This window comes from Pogoniulus pusillus, chromosome 1 (genome assembly GCF_015220805.1).
Source record: "Pogoniulus pusillus isolate bPogPus1 chromosome 1, bPogPus1.pri, whole genome shotgun sequence".
In the NCBI taxonomy this organism is placed as follows: domain Eukaryota; kingdom Metazoa; phylum Chordata; class Aves; order Piciformes; family Lybiidae; genus Pogoniulus; species Pogoniulus pusillus.
The window spans coordinates 22,505,309-22,527,088 of NC_087264.1; the positions used below are offsets into that span (position 1 = coordinate 22,505,309).

Below are 21,780 nucleotides of genomic sequence, written 5' to 3' on the forward strand. Positions count from 1 at the left end.
GACTGTGCAGACAATTGCACTCACTCCTGGGTAAAGAACAAGGAAGCATAAACACTTGTACGTCTGTATATCCATATATAAACATTCCATGTGATATAGAAATCCCATGTAAGTCTGTAACAATTTAAATTATACTACCACTCTGAAAGCAGTTATGCCACAAGGATGCTCAGAGGGCTGAAGCAGCTCTGCTGTGAGGATAGACTGAAGGAGTTGGGGCTGTGCAGTCTGGAGAAGAGGCTCCCTGGTGACCTTCTTGTGGCCTGCCAGGATCTGAAGGGAGCTACAAAAAAATCTGTGGAGGGATTTTTCAGGCTGTCAGGGAGTGACAGGACTAGGGGGGAATGGAGCAAAGCTGGAGGTGGGCAGGTTCAAGCTGGAGGTGAGGAGGAAGTTGTTGATCATGAGAGTGGTGAGAGCCTGGAATGAGTTACCCACACCCATCCCTGGAGGTGTTTAAGGCCGGTCTGGATGAGGCTATGGGCAGGCTGCTCTAGGGTAGGGTGTCCCTGCCCATGGCAGGGGGATTGGAACAATATGATCATTGAGGTCCCTTCCAACCCTGACTGATTCTATGATTCTACACTAAATTACATCTCTTCATATTGACCATATAGGAGATCATGCCAATAAGAACAAAAAAGTCAGCACTGCTTATAGGACAGATGTTTCTGGGACATACAAAAAATGGAAATGACCCAGTGATGAACTGAACAAGAAGTCCTCATGTTCTACTACACTGGTAAGAAATAGAGCTATCTTTGCATGCCTAAACACAAATAGCAATTACAGCAAAACTTTAGCACTAGAATATATACTCCTAGAACACAACATCCAGTAACAGTGAGCCAGAATTTGTGACAGATGTTATATGAAGGGAAAAAAAACACAGAAAGGAGATGTCAGAAAGACTGCAAGGCTGGAATGATACTTGAGCATGTGAGACTCAGGATGGTCAGACTAGTCAGACTCATCTCTTCACATTCTATGGAGCAATTTACAAAGCAAACACTTAAAGCTCCACAATTCAGGCCAAAGATAAGCATATGAAGATGAAGAAAATGTTAAGTATCATTTTAGCTGAAACAGGAACAAAAGTCCCATTAAGCCAAGGCAGTAACAATCATGGAATACTCAGTGACTTCAGCAAATTAATATTTAAACAGTATCTATTATTTCAGATTAGTCTGATTTACTATATAATAGGTGAGATTGCACTGCCAGTAGGAATCCTTCTCTGCTTAGCCCCTAGCTATTTACTTGGGTTTTTTTTTTGTCATTCCATTTTCTTTATCAAAGCACCACAGGATGGTATTCAGCTCAGTACACCTTAAAGCACACATTTTACTCATCTGTGTGTATGCTTGAGCACATAGCACATATTATTTTGGCAACATTCACAGAATCACAGGATTAACCAGGTTGGAAAAGACCTCTGAGATCATTACGTCCAACCTATCACCTAATCCTTTTCATTAACTAAACTATAGCATTAAGTGCCTCATCCAGCCTCCTTTTAATCACCTCCAGGGATGGGGACTCCACTACCTCCCTGGGCAGCCCATTCCAATAAAAATCACTCTTACTATGAAGGACTTCTTCCTAACACCCAGCCTGAACCTGCCCTGGCACAGCTTGAGGCGGTGGTCTCTTGTTCTCTCATCATAGAATGGTTTAGGTTGGAAGAGATCATCCAGTTCCAACCCCCCACCATGGGCAGAGACACCTCCCACTAGAACAAGTCAATCAAGGCCACAAAAATCAACCAGGTCGGAATAAACCTGCAAGATCATCCAATCTAACCTAGCACCCAGCCCTGGCCAATCAACCAGACCATGGCATTAAGTGTCTCATCCAGGCTTTGCTTGAACACCTCCAGGAATGGCAACTCCACCATCTCCCTGGGCAGCCCATTCCAATGCCAATCACTCTCTCTGACAACTTCCTTACATCCAGCCTGAACCTGCCCTGGCACAACTTGAGACTCTGTCCCCTTCTTCTGTTGTCTGGCAGAAGAGACCAACCCCACCTGGCTACAGCCTCCCTTCAAGTAGTTTTAGACAGCAATGATGTCTGCCCTGAGCCTCCTCTTCTGCAGGCTGCACACCCCCAGCTCCCTCAGCCTCTCCTCACAGGGCTGTACCTTGGTGCCCTTCTCTGGATACATTCAAGCGCCTCAACCTCTTCTTAAACTGACAAGCCCAGAACTGGACACAGGTTAGGTGTGGCCTAATCAGCGCTGAGTACAAGGGCAGAAATCATTTGTAAATGGTTATCTAGCCAAAAAGAATGCAAAATTGCAACAAGTTTTGTAGCTGCACAGGCATCTACCTCTTCACAAGATGGAACCTTTATTGCAAATTCTTCTTCTACAATACAAAAACTTCTTTAGATAAGAGGGAAGCTCAAAAGCGTTAAGAGTTCTGCGTGCAAAGGGCTGCACTAGCAACGATTTCTCCCACCTGCACACCCTGCCACAAGCATGATGTTGGTTTCTGCTTTGCATGTACACTGCACACAGCTACAGCTGAGCAAAAGCCGAAGCGCAGCCTCTGGCAACTGATGCTGTGGTCCTGGCACAAGCAGGTGGAGGACACCCGTGAAAGGCAAAAAAACACACTCGAATTTCGGCTCCCACTTACAGCACCTACAGCAGGAGCGCTTGAGAGTACTCCTTCACCCGGAATGAGGAAGTGACTTACGACCCAACACCTGAAGGCAGAGCTGGGGTCCGCCCTCCTGCCAGCCAAACCAGGCGCCTCAGGCGTCCGCCCGCCTCATCGCCTCAGGTGCGGCACCTGGAGCTGCAGCCTCAGCCGGACCCCCGGCGCCAGGCCCAGCTGACGCCTCTTCCTCCCCCCCGACAGAGCCGCTGGCACCCCGAACCGCAGCCCCTCCCCGACCCGCGGCTCTGGGCCTCCCCGCAGGCCGGACAGCAGCGGAACGGGCCGGAGCGGACCGGAGCGGACCGGAGCGGTCCGGTGCAGCTGCCCCCAGCCCTGCCCCCGCGCAGCAGCAGCAGCGCAGCGCGCGCACCTCCCGCCCTTTTCGAACGGTCCCCGCGCCGCGCGCACAGGGGCGGGCCCGGCGGGCAAGGCCTGCGCTCGCCATTGGCTCCGCTCGCACCAATCCCGGCGCACTCCTGGCCGCGTGTGGCGCGCAGGGCATGCCGGGAGTCGTGGTTCCGGGGCGGGCAGGCGGCGAAGGCGGCAAGGGAGGCCCTGCGCGCGCGCGCGCGCGCTGCGGTGCGGCCTGGGGCGGCGCCGTGAGGCCAGGGCTGGGCCTCCCCACCCCCCCCCCCCCCCGCCGGGGCTGGGCCTCCCCTCCCGCCCCCGCCCCCGCCGGGGCTGGGCCTCCCCTCCCGCCCCCGCCGGGGCTGGCCCTCCCGGCCCCGCTGCCCACCAGAAGGGAAGCGGGTGTGTGGAGAAAGAGTCGCTGAGGGGGCATGCCCGAGGCTGCCGAGGCCGGCAGGATGGGGGCTTGCCATTCACAGTACTCTCATGCCTTTATCCTAGGAATTCCTGTTAGAACCAGATGCGATTGACATAGAATCGTACAATCAGCCAAGGTGGGAAGGATCATTCGGTTCCAACTGCCCTGCCATGGGCAGGGACACCTGTGGTGAATAGTCCTGAAGGACATAAAAGTGGGCTTAAGCATGTCCTGTCTTACTTCCCTGCCTGTCTGCATTGCAGCCAGAGGCGGGAAAAGAGGACAAAAGAAACCCAGACAACTTAGTCTCTTTGCCTGAGAGCAGTTTTATGGGGACCGCTCCCCTGTCCTATGGTAGGCGTATGCGCCCCCATTTTGTGGAGAGCAACACCTGTGGGTTCTTCCATTTCTGTGTCTAGTTAGGTGATTGCCAGAGGTGATCAGGTGATTGTGTAGTCAATGAGACCATTAGCCTTGGCCATTACCCTATAGATGGGGGTGAACAGGGGAAAAGGTACTGGCGTGTTCATTCCTCGCTGATCTGCCTCTCGCCCGCCCCTCGCCTCAGCCGCCTCCTCAGCCGCCTCCTCAGCCCCCTCCAGCCACCTCAGCCAGCAGCAGATTTTCACTTTGCGGCCCACGTGGAGTTTGCCACAGGACTTCTGTTGGATATTTGCCTGCCTATGTTTTTGGGCCACGGACATTAGGACTAGTGAGTATTCTCCATTCTTTGTTCAAGTTGCTGAAGGATTTTAATCAACCTCACAAGCGGCGAATTAAGCTGCCGGACTCTCTATCAAAGACATTCTCTGAAACCTTTCAAAATTCTATTGTGCATAGACATTCTGTGACACAGTTCTGCTAACCGCATCCGAGAACTTGTGTGGGTAGTTGTAAATAAGTTTGGGGGAATTATTTTGGGTATATTAATAAATATTTCATAACTTTCAAATCTGCCTCATTGCATTTTACCCCAAACTCAGATTTCAACTAGTCCCATTTACAACAACACCTCACACTACATCAGGCTGATCCACAGCCTCATCCAGCCTGGCCTTAAACATCTCCAAGGATGAAGCTTCCACCACCACCTCCCTGAGCAACACCTTCCAGGCTCTCTCACCTTCAAGGTGAAGAACTTCTTCCTGACATCCAGTCTGAATCTACCCATTCTCGTTTGTTCCAACCAGAACAAAACTGTTCAGCAAATGTGTCCATTCCCCTTATATCTCTGGCAAGAGAGTGACTGGCATTGGAATGGGCTGCCCAGGGAGGTGGTGGAGTCACCGTCCCTGGAGGTCTTCAAGAAAAGACTGGATGAGGCATTTAGTGCCATGGTCTACATGACTAGACAGGGCTGGGTGCTAGGTTGGAATGGATGAGCTTGGAGGTCTCTTCCAACCTGGTTGATTCTATTCTATTCTATCACTACCCGACAGCCTAAAAAGTCCCTCCCCAGCTTTCTTGTAGGCCACTAAGATACTGAAAGGTCACAAGAAGGTCACCTGGGAGCCTTGTCCTCTCCAAACTGAGAGACCTGTGCATGTAAACCACCTACAAAACTCAAAAGCTTAGGCACGAGGAGTGCCATGTATACGTTCAGTTGATAGTGAAAAATACTGGAGTGCTGATTCTTGTCTTCAAATGAAGAGAGCTTATGAATGTCTGCTGGCAGCTCTAGGAGAAACACATGCTGACTGAACAAGGTAACACCCTGTAATGTGAATGTAACAGGAAATGGGGTCACCAAACAACTGGTATGACTTTATTAGTGTCTATAGTGTTGACAATTCCCTAGTGACTGCACTAGTTTATATTGGGAAGCACTGAAGCTGCTGTCTACATAATCAGTTCTGGAAATTAACCTTACAATTGCAAGCAGGACTGGTATTCTCTGAGATACTTCCTAAAGGCCCATGTGTTGGGAACTTTGTGGCTGGGGTTTTGGCTTTCCTGAAAAAGAAATGTCAGAGTGAAGCTGTCAAGTACAGTACACTGGAGCCACTTTTCCCACACTAGTGAACGGGAGAAACGTAACAAAAAGCTGAAAGGGAGCTTACAAGCCCAAAGAAGTTCAAATGATTTAAGAAGCTGGACAGGGAGTAAGCAGCCCATAGCAAATCAACTTAGACCTTTAGTGAATAGGTAGCTGCACAGGGAGAGATGAAATGGAGGAAGAGCTCCTCCTAGTGTAGTGTGCTTGGAAAATCCAAGTCACAACAGAGAAGAGCTGTCCAGGGAAAGAGAAAGGATGTCTCTTGCTGCGGTTTAGTTTCAGTGGACACAGAAGGGCATGACCTTTTGTGGACTAACGACCTGTTGTGGACTGACATTTCCTGCTAGATACACGGCTGGCAGGAGCCCCACCTTCCAATCAGAGATGCAGGGGAAAGTGGCATTGCTAGGTTACTATTTTTCTTGCCACAAATGCAGCAGGAGTCTCCTTTTACCTTCAGATCAATAGGCTTTGTTCCCATCTTCTACCAAAACAGAACACCTGTATTAAACGAAGGAATTGTTTGGGTATTGTGCTAGTTTGAAACCCCAAACCATCACAGGTATGTTGAGTGAGGCAAGCAGTTCTTAGCAGCCAGGTAGTTTAGAATATATGTGAGCAAAACCAATATAGAATTATAGAATGGTTTTGGTTGGAAGGGACCTCCAAGCTCAGCCAGCTCCAACCTCCTGCTATAGGCAGGGACACCTCCCACTAGAACAGGTCACTCAGGGCCTCATCCAACCTAGTCCTGAACACCTACAGGGAGGTTGTGGTGCACAGAAGCACAGAATGTGATCAGAGATCACATTCCACAATCTCTCTGGGCAACCTGTGCCAGTGTGTCACCCTCACTGCAAAGAACTTCTTCCCTAACATCCAGGTTCAGTCTCCTCTCTGCCACTTTAAACCCATTCCTCCTTGTCCTGTTATTACAAGACTTTGTCAGTAGTGCCACCCTAGCCCTCCTGTAGCCCCCTTCAGATACTAGAAGGCTACTATAAGGTCTCCTCAAAAGCCTTCTCCAGGCTGCAGAGCCCCAACTCTCATAGCTTGTCCTCATAGCAGAGCTGCTCCATCCCTCTTGAGCATCTTCATGGCCTCCTCTGGACTCCAACAGTTTGATGTTGGATACACACTGGCATCCTTTGCATCTCATTTCTCAGCGGACTCATGACTGTGCCACTCTTCAGAAGTGCAGATACACCTTTAAACCCTCTGGCATCATGCATCATCTTCTCCATATGGCTCAAGAAAGTGAATATTACTTATTCAGGGGCTAATAAGGGAAGTGTTCACATATACTTAGTCAGCAACACAGCAGGCAGTTCCACAGCTTCCATGGGTATTCCCTAGGACAGTAGTCACTGCAGAGTCAGGACACTCTGCAAACAGCTCTGCTCTGTGATCTCAACTAAGCCCCAGAGTGACAGAGTATTTGTTTACCTTTTCAGTTTTGGGGTTTACCTATTTAGACTGTAAACAGAGTAAGTGGTTCTGGCCCAACAGACTTATGTGCCAGGCATGATACAGCTGAGAACTCCTCTAGTCTAAGCCTTTAGCTGCCCCTGGAATGCATAATAAAGAGGTATTGAAAAGAGAGGAATACTTTATAAAAACAGGACTTAACATTAATTTATGAAAGTCCTTTGAATGGGCAGCACTGGAGCAAGACTTACTGAAAAGCAAAGCAAACCAGCAACAATAAACAAAGTCCTAGAGAAGCAGAGTGCTCTAACATCAAACACACTAATTAAAGCCAAAAAAAAAAAAAAGAGGTGATGGTGATTACCTTGCTAAGGGGCAAGCTAAAAGGGACAGGGCAAGCTAAAAGGGACAAAGGCTGGTTTGAAGGGCACAAGATTAATTACTTAACAGTTCTTATCCAAATAAATACTCAGCAGTTAAGTAAATGTGCAAGCCCCCAGAACTTAAAGAAAATGGCACTTTTTTGTTCCTTTCTGGAACAAAATCCTTAGAAAAGTTTCTTCATCAAACCCAAGACAGCCTTTTGTGATCGTCTTCAGATAATAGTTGCACATTCTGCAGCACTTCACATCATTCGCTTAATTGGTAACACAGCAGCAGCTCACTGATACTGGCTACAGTGCTCAGGCTTATGACTGTTTTCCAACTAGCCATTCTTGCCTTAAAATTAGCAGTGTTCCTCTACCCCTGTGAAGGGAAAAATGTCTCCCCAGAAGAGTTCAGTCTATGAGAGCACAGCAACAGCTCTGCCTCACAAGGGTAATGGAGTTATTCAGAACAATTCCCCACTTCATGCTTGCTGACTAGTGGCTAATTAGTCTAAGACAGTCTTGTTCCTTGGGGTCATCTGCTTGATGCTTACCACCTTCTTTAAGATAAATAAATAACTCCATGTGCTTCCAAGACTGGAAAGCAATTACTGACAAACCCCTGCTTTCCTGGGATTAAGGACTCAAGTGGTTGCTCAATAACAGCACACAAAGGAGCCTCCATTGAAGTATTCTCTGCATTACTCTCTCCTCAAAGGAGACAGAGATGTGTTTTCAAATCATTGAGATTCCCCAATCTCCCCCCCAAAAAAGGAATATAAGGGATCTCAAAAGGAGGCCTGCACCTAGTGTCATTAAAAATGCTTTCTTTTCCATACTGTCCATACCAGCACAGCTTTAGCAAAGCTACTTCACTTGAGACTTTCTCAGCTGCATCTGCTCCAGGGAGGGAAGGGTAGAGGTAAAGGAATTCATCTTTCTGGTGTTTCTACAAGCTGCTCAAGCACCTCACTCTTATCATTTGCTATAGTAAACAGATGAAGAACAGACCTTTGAGCAGTCTGTGAACAAGACAAATGCTTCTTCTTGGGCAATTAACCTTTTTCCTCCTGCTCAGGAAAGATTAAACCCAAGTATAATGAATCCTCCTGAGGTACTAGTGAGGACCTGTCTGACCACACATATTTCCACCCAGAAAAAAGAAGTTTTCTCTTGTAGAGGCAGAAGGCATTCCTGTTTTGTACCTCTTTGCACATGCTGCTGTGGGTTCAGAATTACCCATCACCTCCAAAATATTCAGAAATATTGAGCAGCACTGTAGAGGTTTTGAAAAGGAGCATCTGTACCTCCTACCCTTTTCACAGAAAAGCAGACTAGCCACCTTCACTGCTGCTGCAGGCAGAAGGACAGACCCACCTGCACATTACAGCTTGGAAAGAATTCAGCTGCCTTTGCTTTCTGCCCAAACTACAGCAAACGAAATGAGTGACCTCAGGGATTATTCCACTTTTAGCCTGTACTTATCTAAGCAGATTGTCCTCCAAGATCAGCTTCCTACTTCATTTATGTTTTTCTGGTTAAAGGGGCAGCAGGAGTCATTCAAGCCTTTGGGCTTTTTCTATTTCCCTGTTAAGTTTCTGTTAGATGAGAAGGCTCTGGGCTGGTAGAGTGGCAGTAAAATAATCACAGTGTGGCGTTGTTGTTTCCAGAGCAGATCTTTATCAACACTAAACCATATTTACCCTACATAAACCAAACCTGACCTCCAGCTTTTTGCCTGTCCCCCACCAGCATCCTTTTTTTACTGCCTTGAGTTTCTGTTTACTGCCTCCAATCACCAGGTCTTGCCACAAACTTCCTGCACCTTTCTCTGAGATGCTGAGGTATATCAAGAGGTTACAAATATCACAGCAGTAGGCCTTTAGGAGCATTGCACAAAGTAGGTAATACCTGACTGAGGTAAGCTTAGGTCCCCAGTGCAGCATTTTGTTGCTAAACCATGGGAAAACTACAACATACTCTGTTACTCAGAAACTTGAGCTATATTTAGACTCTTGTCCTGTGAAGTAGATCTGTTTTCACTGTGAGCAGCTGTGGAAGAAAAGTCAACATTTCAGTAGCTCCTCTTTAATAAGCTCAGTACTCTGGGGACATGCACATCCAAAATGATACCCTGTGGTCCTTCACAGCAGACCCTTCCCTTCTATTGAGAAGCCACAATTAGACTAGAAAAATGCAAGCACCTTGCAGCAGGCAGCAGAGAGAGTGCACCGTGTACCCCTTGTCATCACACACAGTCAGACAGCATAAAATTAGTACTAATGGTGCTGATTTTAGCAGTTACAGTTGGACATCTGTTGCTTTCAGGGGCAGCCCTCGCTCCATCTGCAGAGTTCTTTAGTGGAGAAAACAGGCAAAAGGAGCTGGTGGACTTTACTGAGAGATGAGCTTTTTTGGTTTTTTTTGCTTTTGCATGGACAAGTCCATCAGAGAACAGTAGATCCCAGACACTCATGCTCTGGCAGGGGGGCTGGACCAGATGATTTTTCCAGGTCCCTTCCAGCCCCTGATGTTCTATGATTCTATGACCTCAGTGCATGTCCCAGAAGTAGGGATGCCCCTGAAAGAAAAAGACAGACTCATTTATTCATGCACAACATCCAAAAAAACAACCCCAGTTTGACTGTTGTTATTCAGATCACCACCTGACGAGTTTCTTCCAGATCAATAATGGCAGCACAAGTGCCTTGGTTCTTGGAAAAGAGGACTTCAGACTTTGTGATGTTACAGATTAATCACTCTGATAACCCAGCAGCTGAACTGAAACAAATCGCTCTTGTTTCAAACAACAAACACAGAAACCAGCAAGCAAACAAAGCCTGGAACATTTAATTCCATTAATCATTTCAGTCTGGAGCCTTTGCCTGTTGCAATGCTCTTCATGGATCCCTGTGGCTGGGACTACAAAGGAGACTGCTCCAGATGTCCTACCTGTCTTCTGCAGAACCATTTGCAAAGGTGGATGAGTGGCATGGAAAAGAGAAGAAACCACCAAACCTGAGCAAAGCAAGCAGAGGAAGGTCTCCACTCCCACAGTGTATGTGCCTTACAGTTTTCTGCCTGGCCTTGAAAGAATGAGGCATCTTCATGCTCAGCAATTGAAAATTAGTCATTCCCACACACCACATAAAGGAACTCAGCAGTTTCAAATGAGATCAAACCAGAGCCCCAGTGTCCTGTGTCTCAGCAGTGCTGGTGAACAGATGCAAGAGATCTCTTAGTGCATAATTCTAGAATAATTTATTCACAGAGGTAAAAAGACATCAGATTCATGTCATAGTGAGTATCTTTCACCTTGAAGCATAGGTCTGCTCATCCATTCTACTGGGATGAGTGCACAGCAGTAAGTCACACACCATCTCAGAGCTCCAGTATCCTAAACCAAATCACTATGGATAGTACTCAGGCAAGCATAGAATCATAGAGTGGTTTAGGTTGAAAGAGACCTCAAAGCTCATCCAGTTCCAACCCCCTGCCATAGGCAGGGACACCTCCCACTAGAACAGGTCACTCAAGGCCTCATCCAGCCTGGCCTTGGACACCTCCAGGGAGGTTGTGGAGAACAAAAGCACCGAATGTGATCTTTGATCTTTGACCACATTCTGTGATTATGTGCTCCACAACCTCCCTGGGCAACCTGTGCCAGTGTCTCACCACTCTCGCTGCAAACAACTTCTTCCTCCTAACATCCAGTTTCAATCTCCCCTCTGCCAGTTTAAACCCATTCCTCCTCATCCTGTCATTACAGGACCTTGTTAATAGTCCCTCCCCAGCCTTCCTGTAGCCCCCTTCAGATACTGCAAGGCTACTACAAGATCTCCTGGAATCCTTCTCTTCTCCAGGCTGCAGAGCCCCAACTCTCATAGCCTGTCCTCCTAGCAGAGCAGCTGCAGCCCTCTGAGCATCTTCATGGCCTCTTCTGGACTCACTCCAACAGTTCCATGTGTTTGCCATTCACCGTGTGGGCATCATTCCATAGCTGTGATCATGTTATCCTCATCCTACAATGACTACCCATGACAAACTGATTTTATAGAGTCATAGCCACCTTTTAAATCATTACAGCAAATTATATTAAATGAGCTGTACAGCAAATTAAGCCTATACTTAATTGAAGTAAAATAGGATATGTGTACAGCAAGAAGCTGAATGCATGATTAGCTGTTCTGCTAAACTATTAATTGTCCAATAGTTGAACTTTTGTCTCAATGGTTTTTAAGATACAGTCTCTCCTATCTATGGGGAGAGGCTGAGGGAGTTGGGGCTGTTCAGTCTGGAGAGGAGCAGGCTCAGAGGTGACCTTTTTGTGAACTTTCAGTATCTTAAGGGGGCCTACAAGAAAGCTGGGGAGGGACTTTTTAGGCTGTCAGGTAGTGAAAAGACTGAGGGTAATGGAACAAAGCTAGAAATGGGTAGAATTAGACTGGATGTTAGGACAACGTTCTTCAGCATGAGGGTGGTGAGACCCTGAAAGGAGTTGCCTAGGGAGGTGGTGGAAGTGCCATCCTTGAAGGTATTTAAGGCCAGGCTGGATGGGGCTTTGGCCAGCCTGATCTAGGGTAGGGTGTCCCTGCCCATAGCAGGGGGGGATGGAACTAGATGATCCTCGTGGTCCCTTCCAACCTTGACTGATTTTATAGTTCTGTGATACAGGCTTATAAATATACAGGAAGCATCACAGTTCAATGCAATCCAGTCACTGAAGGTATATTTTCCCAAACCTCCTGAGTTTTAACACCCAACAGGGAAAGGGCATAAAATGAGACCGCCTCCAGCCTTGCAAAGTGCACCATAAGGAAGGGTGCCTCGGAGCTGGCAGCATTCACCACTGACCTTGGTCATAGCTGTGCTGTTCTGCCATGAACAGGGACAGGTGTATCCCTGGCTGTGTGACTCAACAGCCTCATGGTATCACAGCTTCTGGTAGTTTGGGAGTTTCCACCAGACACACGAATTCACCAGACTAACTCAGCCAGCTTGAAGTTGAGGCATGAAGCTGTATTCACAGCGTGGCACAAATATACAGGCATACATACACAACATATACAGGTATTTACAACTCTATACAATTACATACAAGTTAAAAGTAATACAGAAACTGCTCAGGAGGGCTCCAAATTAACTCCCCCCCTTTCCTTTTCTTTTCCCCACCCATCCTCTCCTATTTCAGAATCTCTTACATGCAGGGGGGGAGTTTGACAGATAAGGAGTTAGAAGAAGAAAAATTAGTTCAGGTTACACAGGTTCAGGCAGAGATAGTTAATGCAGCAGCAGTAGCCAAAGGCACTGACTGACTATGTTTATGTTTCTTGGGTTTATATCTCTCAGCAGAACCTATAAGTGATATAGACATCACTGTTGATTTCTTTTCACAGCCAATGATCTAATTTCTCTCATTAAAATATTCCAATTAGCCTCAAACCAAGACAAAGGTTTAATTCAACTGGCTGCCTATAACCTCTCTGACCAACTCACATACAAAGGCCAAGTGATTTTTCAAGGTAGAAATGTCTCAAACTGATAAAAACCTGAGCCATACTAAATCTGTAGTCACTTTTGAGATATCTGGACTTGAGTGATAAGGTTGGGAATGTAGACAGGTCATTGAGGCTGGGAGATGGGCAGATGAACAAGAAGCATGTTTGCCTTAACCTTCAGTGTTATGTTTAAAATGAATGCTCTTTAAATATACCACCCAGCCTTCCTCTTGTGCCAGGGAGGAGCCAGAATAAGGTCACTGAAATGAATAAACTCACACAAAGCTGGGGAGGGGCCTGGAGCACAGCCCTGTGAGGAGAGGCTGAGGGAGCTGGGGGTGTGCAGCTTGCAGAAGAGGAGGCTCAGGGCAGACTTCATTGCTGTCTACAACTCCCTGAAGGGAGGCTGTAGACAGGTGGGGTTGGGCTCTTCTCCCAGACAATCAGCAACAGAAGAAGGGGACACAGTCTCAGGTTGTGCCAGTGGAGGTCTAGGCTGGATGTTAGGAGGAAGTTGTTGTCAGAGAGAGTGATTGGCATTGGAATGGGCTGCCCAGGGAGGTGGTGGAGTTGCCATCCATGGAGATGTTTAAGCAAAGCCTGGCTGGGGCACTTAGTGTCATGGTCTGATTGATTGTGTAGGGCTGGGTGATAGGTTGGACTGGATGAGCTTGGAGGTCTCTTCCAACCTGACTGATTCTATGATTCTATGGAAGGAAACCTAAGAACAGAATCAGGTTTGAGGCCATTAAAAATGTGTACCACCAACACACTGTTTTGGCTGGTTTTCTTCTCTGCTTTTAATCTGACAGGGTGAAAAAAGAAGCTGGGAGGATGAATGAATGTCAGATGTGAAGAAAATCTCTAGGCTTTCAGTTTCCTATTATAAACCAGCACTGGAATAGTAAAAAAAGCAGCAGAGGTCAGAAATGAAATAGAGTGGGGAAAAAAAGAGAAAAAGGCAGCATGCATCCTCTCTGTTCCATGGATAATGGCCTCAGTCTGTTGTGTATGAAAAGAGATGCTGAGAGAGAAAGGCCAGAAATAGCAGAAGGTTTAAGAGGGCAAGGGAGGGATACTGTTATTTGTACTAGATCTATGTGTGGTTCAGTCTAAGGTTTTATAGCTGTAATTCTGAGAGCCAAGCATCTGCCAGTCCACACCACAGTCTCTGACCTAAACCACAGAGTGAGTGCACATATCCTGCTTTGCAGTCTGTTAGAAGTCAGAAGATGAAAAACAATTCTGGAACCCCAGAAGCCAAGACCTCTGTTTCCGTCTCAGAGTGCCCAAGAAGGGCAGATGTTTGGTTTCTGTTGGATTAAGCTTTTGGTGGAGATTAAGTTTTGTTGTGGGTTAGCTGCTGCTCTTAAGTGGATAGCTTTCCTTCAGATCTGCCAAAAATGCCTCCAGTAACACATTGGCTCTTTTCATGCAGTCTGTCAACAACCAAAGTCAACACATGACATCAAAACTACATATTTCAAGGGAAATGGAAAAAGAAATTGTTTGGGGTGAATTCCCCTTAGGAAGGCTGGGGAGGGACTATTGACAAGGTCTAGTAATGACAGGCTGAGGGGTAATGGGTTTAAACTGGCAGAGGGGAGATTGAAACTGCATGTTAGGAAAAAGTTGTTTGCAGTGAGGGTAGTGAGACACTGGCACAGGTTGCCCAGGGAGATTGTGGAGCACAGAAGCACCCAACGTGATCTAAGATCACGTTGGGTGCTTCTGTGCTCCACAACCTCCCTGGAGGTGTCCAAGGCCAGGCTGGATGAGGCCTTTGGTGACCTGTTCTAGTGGGAGATGTCCCTGCCTATGGCAAGGGGGTTGGAACAGGCTGAGCTTTGAGGTCCCTTTCAAACTAAACCATTCTATGATTCTCTACTTGCTCCTTAGGAAAACAGTCATGGAAGTTCGAAGCAATTTTTGTCTGATGTAATTATGAATGAGGTCCACATTCTCTCTGTCTCTCATTCAGTGCTGTTACTTATTTGAGCATGCAGTGAGCATAAAACATTCCTTAGGTGATTTATTAGCATTTTTCACTGGCCCTGCAAGCTCTGAGTGACTGCATGAACACAGAACAATGGAAAAATTAATCCAGCCCATGGATACTACCTTTTCCTTTCTTTCAGAAGCTGGTGTGGGAAAGCCACTGTATTGGTGTATGTTTTTGCATCTCAAACAGCTGGCCCACACAGGCACTCCTTGTTGGGATAAGCCCAGCTTCACTCCCTGACAGAGCCTGCCTGCACTGGGCCAGGCTGCTATAGAATCATAGAATCATACAATCAGCCATGTTGGAAGAGACCTCCAAGCTCATCCAGTCCAACCTAGCACCCAGCCCTATCCAGTCAACCAGACCATGGCACTCAGTGCCTTAGCCAGGCTTTGCTTCAACACCTCCAGTGACAGTGACTCCACCACCTCCCTGGGCAGCCCATTCCAATGCCAATCACTCTCTCTGACAACAACTTCCTCCTAACATCCAGCCTAGACCTCCACTGGCACAACCTGAGACTGTGTCCCCTTGTTCTGTTGCTGATTGTCTGGGAGAAGAGACCAACCCTCCCTGGCCAGAGCCTCCATTCAGGTAGTTGTAGATAGCAATGAGATCTGCCCTGAGCCTCCTCCAGGCTGCACATCCCCAGCTCCCTCAGCCTCTCACAGGGCTGTGTTCCAGGCCTCTCACCAGCTGAGCTACTGGAGGTGTCTCCAATGGCTCCTGAGCACTGTGGCTATGAGCTGGCATTCTGCAGTGCCTGTGTTTGTACTTGAGTTTTGCTGATAGGTACTGATATTCTCAAGACTGGACTTTAGAGGGACTGGTGCCAAGGTTTGGATTCCTAAATCACATAGAATTGGAAATTCCCATCCTAGCAGGGCTTGCCCAGTCTTAACCCTTCAGCATGCCAAGCAGATAGATTTACAGTGATGCAGGATTGGGAGTAGGAGGAGACAGTGCTTTGTGAAACCTTATCACATATGATTCTCTGGCTTGTCAGTGAGTGCAGCAGGAACTCCCTAAGTGCTTTTGCTGCATCTCTGGACATGATTCTCTCTCTTCCAGAGTCCTCTGTGCTGGCCAGATGATGACTGGTTTGGCCAAGCTGTGTGCATTTCAAACCCACCACACTGTAATGAGGTGCCCATTTCTGCCTGCCTTTATGGAGGCAGACGTGAATAACCTTTTAACAGCCCAGTGAGTCAGCACTGCTCCTCTGCTCAGGCTCAGCCCCCACGCTTGGGCTGCAAGGTGCTGCAGCACTGAGGGCTATTTGAGCAACTCCTATTACTATAATAAAAGCTATGCCTGACAGAGCCGTGGCTAAAATCTCTCTTGGGAGCACCATTTCCTGCAGACTCCATAGAGAAAGCTTGACAGAATGTCCTGTGCTTTACAGATGCTCGAAACAGAGCAATCCTCCTGTGGGGCTGTAGACGCAGCCTCTAAAGCCCTTGACCCTAAATGTGTCATCTCCTTGGAGACCTAAAGTACATGAAGAAATATAATCCTCTTGAAGCATCTGCTGTCTGCCTGCAGCACATGACCTATGAGAAGCATCTGAGGGAGCTGAAGTTGTTTAGTCTAGAGAAGAGGAGGCTGAAGGGACACCTCATCACTCTCTACAGCTACCTGGAGGGAGGTTGGAGCAAGGAGGGGGCAGAGCCTCTTCTCATTGGTGACAAGTGACAGGACTATAGGAAATGGTTACAAGCTGTGCCAGGGGAGGTTTAGGCTGGATACTAGGAAATGCTTCTTCACTGAAAGGATTATCAAACATTGGAGTGGTCTGCCCAGGGCAGTGGTGGAGTCACCATCCCTGAGGGTGTTCAAGTGGCATGTGGACCTGGTGCTTAGGCACCTGGCTTAGCGTTGACTCTTCAGTACTGGGTTGAGGGTTGGACTGGATGATCTTCTGGATGATCTTCAAGGTCTCTTCCAACCAGATACATTCTATGATTCTGTGAAGCTTATTATTGTCATTTGAAACTTCTCAGATGCATTTTCTGAAGTGTTTGGCCATAATTTTTAAGGCCATAACTTTTAAGGCCAGGCTGGATGAGGCTGAGACAGCCTGATCTAGTGTGAGGTATCCCTGCCCATGGCAGGGGGAGTTGAAATGAGATGATCCTTGTGGTCCCTTCCAACTCTGACTGATTCTATGATTCTGTGATAATTTATCATGCAGAATTCTGTCTGTTAAGAAGGACTACATTATAATTGCAGGTGCTGTGACTACTGGCTGGAGAATCAGCAAGGCACTGAAGCAAAGTTCTTCACAGTCAGGTAAAATTATTTGCTGACTTGGTTCTGTATAACTCAGGTTGATACTTTCTGAAAGCAAATTAGCAAGCTGTTTAGATATGTCAAATTATCAAATATTCATTGTGATGGTTCAGCCCTGGCTGGGAGGCCAAATGCCCACCAAAGCCTCTCCCCTTCTTGGATGGATGGGGGAGAGGGGAAAATATAACCAAACGCCCATAATAAGATAGAAGCAGTTTAACAGAATGCAAAGCAAAAGCAAAGGCCACATGCAGAAGCAAAAGCAAAGAAGGATGTTGTTCTCTCCTTCCCATCAGCAGCCAGCATTTGGTCCCTCCAGGGAAGCAGGGATACATGCAGCAGTTGCTCCAGGCGCCGGCAACAAATGGACCCACACTGCCTTCTCTAACTTAGCTTTTATATCTGAGCTGTTGTCATATGGCATGCAATACCTTTGAGCAGTCAGGGTCAGCTGGCTTCACTGTGTCCCCTCCCAAGATCTTGTCCATCCTTGGGCTATTGACAAGGTCTTGTAATGACAGGGCGAGGAGGAATGGGATTAAACTGGCAGAGGGGAGATTGAAACTGGATGTTAGGAGGAATTACTTTGCAGCGAGGGTGGTGAGACACTGGCAGAGGTTGCCCAGGGAGGTTGTGGAGCACAGAGGCACAGAATGTGATCTAAGATCACATTCTGTGCTTCTGTGCTCCACAGCCTCCCTGGAGCTGTTCAAAGGCAGGTTGGATGAGGCATTGAGCAGCCTGTTCTAGTGGGAGATGTCGCTGCCTATGGCGGGGGATTGGAAATGGCTGAAATTGGAGGTCCCCTCCAACCTAAACCATTCTATGATTCTATGATTTGATCCCTCAGCATACTCTTGAAGCAGGGAAATGTTGGAACAGTACATCCCCGGTGCTTAGTTCAGCAGCATCTAAACACTGCTCTGTTACCAACAGCTAACTACAACACTGCAAAGCACAGCACTAGAAAGATGCTCTGGGGAGAATTAACTCCAGCTCAGCCAAATCCAATACACTCCTGAGTCTTAGGAACCCAGAGGTAATATCAAAGATAATATTAAAGTGTGACCAGCTGGATGAGGGAGGTGATTCTCTCTCTCTCTAGTCTGCTCCTGTGAGACCCTCATGGAGTACTGCACCCACTGCTGGTGCCTCCGGTATAAGAGTGGCATGGAACTGCTGGAGCAGATCTGGAGGAGGCCACAAAGATGATTGGAGGGCTAGAAAACCTCTCCTGTGTGGGCAGGCTGTGGAGTTGGGGCTGTTCAGCCTGGAGAAGAGAAGGCTCTGGGGAGACCTCAGAATGGCCTTCCAGTACCTGAAGGGGGCCAGAAAGCTGGGAAGGGACTTTTTACAAAGGCTTGTAGTGCTAGGATGAGAGGCAATGAGGCTTGAGGAGGACAGATTTAGATTGGCTATTAGGAAGAAATTCTTTACAGTGTGGGTATTGAGACACTGGAACAGATTGCTCAGGAAGGTTATGGTTGCCCACTCCTTCCAAATGTTCAAGGCCAGGCCAGATGGGGCTTTGAGCAACCTGGTCTGGTGGGAAGTGTCCCTGCCCATGGCAGAGGGTTTGGAACCAGACAGTTTTTAAGGCCCCTTCCAACCCAAACCATTCTATGAACTCAGTTTTGCATTCAGTTTTGGGCTCCCCAGTTGAAGAGGGACAGGGATCTGCTGGAGAGAGTCCAGTGGAGGGCTGTGAGGATGATGAGGGGACTGGAGCACTGCCTGGTGAGGAGAGGCTGAGGGACCTGGAGCTGTTTAGTCTGGAGAAGAGACGACTTAGAGGGGATTTAATCAATGTTTATAAATCTCTGAGGGCTGGGGGTCAGGGGAGGTGACAGGCTCTGCTCACTGCTCCCTGGGATAGGACAAGCAACAATGGATGTAAGCTGCAGCACAGGAGGTTCCAGCTCAACACAAGGGGGAACTTCTGTACTGGAAGCGTCCCAGAGCAGTGGCACAGGCTGCCCAGAGAGGTTGTGCAGTCTCCTTTTCTGGAGCCTTTCAAGGCCTCTTTGGATGTGTTGCTGTGTGACCTGAGCTAGATTGTGTGGTCCTGCTCTGGCAGGGGGGGTTGGACTGGATGATCTACTTGGCTCTCTTCCAACCCTTAACATCCTGTGAGCCTGTGAAATCATGCTGTGAAATCACCATGTTAAGATATGAGTGGGATGCAACTGCCAGACCTCCAGTTCAGCTCACTGCAGAACCCCAGCTCAGCGTGAAAGGAGCTCTTGCACACAGCAGGACCTCTGTTGCTTTAAGGTTTAATTTACCCCGGTTTGACGTCTGAGCGGTATCTGTGGCAGCCAGCTGACATTTCACCTGCACTTGTGTCCTGGGAAAGCAGTAGGACAGAACAGATGGGAGACAAAGGTGAGCTTTGGGAGGCCAGTGTAACTGCACGCCATGCAGAGCCTTGGCCCGCTGGCACCTCTGCAGCATGGCAGCTGCTCTGGGCTCGTTGGGAAGAGCTTTCCTGCTCACACAGGGGCACAGGCTCGGCTGGAGCACTCGGTGAGGGTGCCTGGGAGGGCTGCCTTCACAAACGGATCAGGCTGACAGATCAGCTTTCCCACTGGGGTGAAAGGGAAGGAGAGGTGTCTGGTATCACAGAGAAGAGGGCTGGCTGCTGGGTTTTCAGTTTCTTTAGGCACTTTTTGAGCGGTTGGAGGACTTGTCCTGTGGTCTGAAGACACAGGTGCAGGGAACAGGAAAAGAGAGAGAGCTTCAGTGCACAGCTAGCAAGGAAAGAGCATAGGTGTGGCTTGTCTGCTGTTGGTTCAGTTTTCTGCATTTTCAACGCTGTAAACTCTCCTCCTGGACATCTGCCCTGATGTTGCTCTCAGTCTTCCCTTGCCCCACTTCTGCCTTCAGTGCTGGAGTCCTTGGTTCCCCTTTTGTCCATATGACCCTTGAACTATGCAGGGATTAGTACCTCACTCGTAAATATCTGAAACAGATACACAGATGATTTAATGTGCTGGAGTTTGTAGGGCTGACGAGACAGACCGGCACAGGGACAAGGCTATGTGCCAGCAGGTCAGCTGAAAACATCTTGTGTACACGATGAATAATGGGAAACAGGCATACAGAATACCAGCACCAGCCCAGGGAAGCCTCAGGAGATGAGGACAAGGCAGCAAGATGTAAAGGCCAGGCACATAAAGGAGCAGAAGAGGTCAGAGATGCCTCTGCTTCACTCATTTGTAATGTGCCAGCCAGGGAGAAAGGATGAAAGCAAGGAACACAAGAAGCAAAAAGGGAGCAGAAGGCAGAATATGGTTGGTTTGGGTTGCTGGTAAGTCATTTGGGAATAGATACCAGAGGGCTGGAGCACCTCTTCTAAAAGGATTGGGGCTGGTCAGCAATGAGAGGAGAAAGTTCCAGGGAGACTTTACAGCTGCGTTTCAATATCTGAAAGTGACTTAGGAAGGGCTGTTTAGAAGGGCTTGTGGTGACAGGACAAGGGGTAACAGTTTTAATGGAGAAGGGTAGATCCAGGTTGGACATAATGAGAAAGTTCTTTATAATGAGAGTGATAAGATACTTGAATAGGTTGCCCAAGGATGTGGGTGAGGCCTCATCTCTGGACACGGAGATGGATGGGTGCATGCCTGGCTTTTGCTCAGAGACTGATGGCTGGGTCGCTTACAGCCTGTGATGATGTTTGCAGATGCCATAGCAAGCCACTGGGAGCCACGCTGCCTTTACTAAGAGATCATAGGGCAGCTGTGCTTTGGAATCATAGAATCAACCAGGTTGGAAGAGACCTCCAAGATCATCCAGTCCAACCTATCACCAAGCCCTATCCAGTCATCTAGACCATGGCACTAAGTGCCCCAGCCAGGCTTTGCTTCAACACCTCCAGGGATGGTGACTCCACCACCTCCCTGAGCAGCCCATTCCAATGCCAATCACTCTCTCTGACAACAACTTCCTCCTAACATCCAGCCTAGAACTCCCCTGCCACAACTTGAGGCTGTGTCCCTTTGTTCTATTGCTGGTTGCCTGGCAGAAGAGACCAACCCCACCTGGCTAAAACCTCCTTGTCAACCAAAAGATACCTATCATGCTAATTCCAGTCAGTGCCCACTGAAGAGGCAGATGCCCATCCAGTCACATTAAGAATGTGTTTTTCTAGAGCTTGCCAATATCCAGGTCATGTGGACACCCATGTGTCTTCTACAGAGGAGTCCCAGTCCAGGTGTGCCTCCAGCTGTGCTCCCCTGCACTCGCACTGCTGGCATGCTCAGGTCATCAGCAGAGATTTCCTTCTTGCATGATGCTGGGAGAGAAGCCTGGATGGAAAGGGCCAATAGATGTGCCTGGTGGACATTTTGGCCAAGCTGCTTTACTAGTGAGACTTCCAAGCTCATCCAGCCCAACCTAGCACCCAGCCCTAGCCAATCAACCAGGCCATGGCACTAAGTGCCCCATCCAGGCTTTGCTTCAACACCTCCAGGGACGGTGACTCCACCACCTCCCTGGGCAGCTCTGTAGCACAAAGTGTTAGGAAAGTTTTCTCTTATGTTCATATAGAGCCTCCTGTGCTCCAGCCAGCACTCATTGACCCTTGTCCTATCATTGGAGCTCACTGAGCAGAGCCTGGCTCCAGCCTCCTGACACTTGCCCGTCAGGTATTCATAACCATTGCTGAGGTCACCTTTCAGTCTCCTCCTCTCCAAGCAGCACAGTCCCAGATCCCTCAGGCTCTCCTCATAACAGAGATGTTCCATTCCCTTCAGCATCTTT

At 48.0% G+C, this 21,780-nt stretch overlaps 1 protein-coding gene across 13 annotated transcripts in view; it reads right to left on the reverse strand.

The window, feature by feature from the left end:
- The window catches only part of RAD51B (RAD51 paralog B), a 337,533-nt gene extending 334,410 nt beyond the window's left edge, over nucleotides 1-3,123 (reverse strand). For 8 of the 13 annotated variants that reach the window (XM_064143779.1, XM_064143735.1, XM_064143834.1 and 5 more), the window contains exon 1: nucleotides 2,703-2,870. The gene's annotated coding sequence lies outside the window, so the exon portion shown is untranslated. Of the gene's footprint in view, nucleotides 1-2,470; nucleotides 2,574-2,642; nucleotides 2,871-3,036 lie in introns of those variants that run through there. The other 5 variants (XM_064143751.1, XM_064143772.1, XM_064143764.1 and 2 more) reach the window with 5 other exon arrangements.
- Nucleotides 3,124-21,780: the final 18,657 nt, after the last annotated feature.